Raw genomic sequence first — 4,291 nt, 5'->3', positions numbered from 1 at the left:
AAAAAATGGTTAAAGTTATCTTTTTACAAAAGAAACTTTTTCTATAATCATTTTAATAAACAATTCATTTCAAATGCTGTTTCTATTCATGTCTTGCTACTCAAGTGAATGAAATGATCAGCAATTTGGCTAGCTTCAATATTTAGCTAGCAGGATATTGTTAGAAATGGTGATGGTGATATAGCCTTAGATCCCTTCCTCTACTATGGGAGGAAAGTAATGCCTTAATATCATATGTGTTACTAAAGTCTCGATTTCTCCAATGAAACATCAAGGGAATTGCAAGGCACCTCTGAAAGACTGGTTTCTAAGCCAATTCCAAGGCAGATTACTTAGACTACAAATGGGGATTTCTGGTTTGCTTTTAAATGGTTCTGATATTTTTCATTTTGCATGTTTTTCAGCTGGTACTGGTTATCACTGTACTTTATCAAATAGCATCCCCATTTCAACTGAAAATGAAGTTTTTAGATAAAGAATTTGTAAAAGTCAGGTATATAATAAAGTCATGGATGGTTCTTGGAACTTGCTAAAATGAAATGCTGCATCTAAGTGCAACATCTTAGCCATATAAGATCATTATCATAAAGTAATCATCATGATTAAAAAAAAACTCTAATTGAATCATTATTCTTTCCAAAAGATCGGAATTCTAAGAATACTTCTCAGAGGCTCTCAAACTTAATATGGAGCAGGAAATATTGCAGTGAGTCCTCGAGAGTGAGAAATAAAAAACAGTTGTGCTCTTCTTTCATTATACTTTTTAATCATTTCATTATTCATAACTATACAGTCCTTATGTGTGGTGAAGAATGTATTCATAGGGGAATGTATCTGTCAGCATACTGGTATATAAAAAAGAATAAAAGTGAAAACAAAATAAGCAGACTTAGTAGGTTCTCATATTTCATATTTGAAACTTTATATTCCTTTTTGAAACAAATATAAGAAAACAATAAATATTTTAAAATGTGTATTTATGCCATAACTAGGTGAAAGCAACTCTTAAGTAGATTAGTAAAGCCAGATCTGTGATTTCTTATTTTGACTCCCTGGACAGGACCAACAGCAAAATAATGCCAAAATATGCATATCATTTTGCAGCTGGGCCTACAAGGACACAAATGATCTTTTAATATTCAATCAGAAATATTACATACATAAACATTATAGAAATCTACCACTAAACTTTGAGGTGATTAAAATTTTAGTGGAGTCTGTGATCGCTACAAAATTTCAAAACAATGTGCAGAGTTTGAAGGTGAAATGGATACCAAAGAGGAGAAAGGAAAGAAACTGTAAACAACTCAACAACAAGATGTTTGAAGGATCTATTGAGCTTGATTCTTCACCCATCAGTTTAAGAAATGAAATAACTAATCTTACATACTTCTGGTTCCTATTTGAAGTTGCTTTAATTTAGCCACTCATTCTGTTCTTTCAGTCTTCTTCTTATAACTTGACATTCTGAGCCCCATCTTGACCTTAGTAAGCTATTATACCAGGCAGCATAGGATAGGCTATGCTGCAGTAATAAAACTTAGTTGGTTAAAACAAGTGTGTTTATGTCTCTTGTTACATGTACAGCATGAGCTGGCTGGGGACTCTGCTGTATATTATCCTCATTTAGGGACCTTGGCTGAGCAAAGGGCTCCACCTCCATTCCTCCACAATTACTGCAGAAAAGAAAAAGTAAAATGGCAAATAGCAAAAACTATTAAAGCTTCTCCTTAGAAGTGATATTTGTCACTTCTGATCACTAAATTTGTTGACTAAAGCAAATCATATGTTGACTAAAGCAAATCATATAACCTCAAATGGGGTCATGGGTAATCCTCTCATGTGCCCAGTAGGAGAAAAGCCAAAAATATTTAGTGCACAGCTACCGAGAAAAACTATCATATCATTCAAGTGAATGGTGATAGTCCACATAATAAATTAATAGAGGCAGATGAAATTAACTTAAAAATCAGTGTTGAGTGCAGTGAGTTAAGAAAATTTCTTTGGAGAATGTCTAACATTAGATGGACATACAATGTTAGGTTTAGATTGACAGAAAGAAGGAAAGAGGGTATGTCTAGTAAGAAACAGAGCAACTAAGAGGCCAGATATGGGAATGAGCAAGGAAGAAGGAGAGGTGAGATTTGCTCAGCTGGAGTGAAGGGTGAGATTAGGGGTTGAAGAAGCAGTTAGGAGCAGTTTTCTATGAACTTGAACACCAAGCTAAAACATTTATATTTGACCTGATGGGCAGCAGTGAGAAACTGTGGCTTCAACCAAAGAATAAAAGAGTGCTTTATGTTGTTGGAATTTTTAGGATACAGCTAAAGAAGAAATTCCTAAGAGGTTATGTTTTGTCACAAAGAAATCTTGAGAAAGCTGATAATCGACAGAGTTCCTCTTAGACCTTAACGAATTTCCATCTGGTTGGGGAGATAGACTGTGCCTATGCGGTAAAAATAGTCTTTGGTTAAATTTTTCAAGTATAAATTTGGTCACTGATGGAAACTCTTTCCCTAAGTAATACAATAAATAAAACTCTAATTCAACTATCCAAAAAATTTTGGTGTTTCTACCTGGAGACAAGAGGTGGATTTAACTTACATTACAATGATTAAACACATACATACATATATAATAAAATTAAAATATGTATATATACTACCGAATAAAAGAGAATATTGTGTTTTCAAATCATGAATAAATAAAAATGTATTGTGTTCTATTAGTTAAAAACATGAATCAGGGTTTCATAGGAAAAGCATGGTCTTTAGAAAGAGACAGATCTGTGTTCAAATTCCAGCTCTACAACTTTTAGAGAAGTACAGAAGGTAAACTATTGTATTTGCAGCCTCAGTTTCCTCACCTGTAAAATGGTGAAAATTATTGTAGCAAGAGTTGTTATGAAAATTAAACAATTAAATAATAAAACATATATAATGCCCCTAGCACATTATAGGCATGATAGCAATAATGGCAATGATTACATATAAGCAATTACTAAATACTGAACTGAATTAAATTTAGGGAAAGTTTCCTGTCTTTACATTGTAAGGATTATAAAATTAATAAATCAATACATTAACTATTAACTAAAGTCAACCTCATAATTTTATTTTTATTCTAGAAATAAAAAGAAGAAATAAAGAAGAAAATAAATTTTAATTCAGAGAATGCAGTGTTATATTTCTAAAGTGTTCATTATCCTTGGTTGGTTTTATTCCACTTAGCAGATGTTCTCTCTTCCTACCTTAAGGGCAGAAACTTTCAACAATGACTACTTCCCTAAACTGGGGTGAGCAATGCACTCTATTTTACAGATGAGGAAGCTATACAAAATGAAGTAGCACTCAAGAAGTTAGTTGAAAAATTAGTACTTTAACTCAAGGCATTTTCTTTATAGATCCTGTTGTTTCCCAGTAGTTTTATAGTACCTGGCCTTTTGGCTGAAAAGTTATGGCTATGAGTGTGTCAATCTTCAAACTGTATCCCAAGGACCATATTTAGTCAATCTTAGGTCCCTGAGGATTTAATTACTTTGCCAAATTGTGTTCCTGGTTCTTTCCTCATATCTGCTCCATACTTTGAGTATAGGAGACCTGAGAGTATGAAAATAAGTAAAATGAAATGAGAAAATAAAATAGAAATTCATAGTTAACAACTTTAATGTAGTAATCATAAAATTTTAATTTGAAAATGTCTTACTAAATTTTAACTTAATTTTTAAATGTCCTATATATATGCTAATGGGGCTACTGGAACACTGAGGTCTGATACTTCCTCTGACTGGGTAGATCAGCAGAGTGTGAAATTAATGTTCTTAGTCTACCAATTATGAAGAAATGAACAATGGTAATCATTCTCCTGAAGTATTTATCTTAGTGGTTTCTCAGGAGATGGTCTAGAGTTTCTGCTTTACTGGAGAATCATCACCCAATAACAATTTTCACATTATTGATCACAAATCTTAAAATGGAATGTGTGTGTGTGTGTGTGTGTGTGTGTGTGTGTGTGCAGAAAAAATCTGCTTACAGTGACAAAGTAAATTCTTTGTGACTCGGTTGTACCAGGTAAGTATTTCAATGTTAAAGTGTGAAGGGGTTTTCGCACAAATATATATGATAAGCCACTGATGCAAAAAGACCTTGTTTGTATGCTGCTATGCCACACAAACAAAAAAATCTACTTCTCCCCCCAAAAACGAATCAAGAGGAAAGGAAAGGGAACAAACACCACAGCTTAAATGACAGGTTTTGTAAATGTTCTGCTGTTTTATATTTTTCCGTTGAAA

The sequence above is a fragment of the Tursiops truncatus genome, chromosome 2 (assembly GCF_011762595.2).
Source record: "Tursiops truncatus isolate mTurTru1 chromosome 2, mTurTru1.mat.Y, whole genome shotgun sequence".
NCBI lineage: Eukaryota > Metazoa > Chordata > Mammalia > Artiodactyla > Delphinidae > Tursiops > Tursiops truncatus.
The sequence above is the reverse complement of the archived record's forward strand: the minus strand, read 5'-3'. Positions refer to the sequence as shown.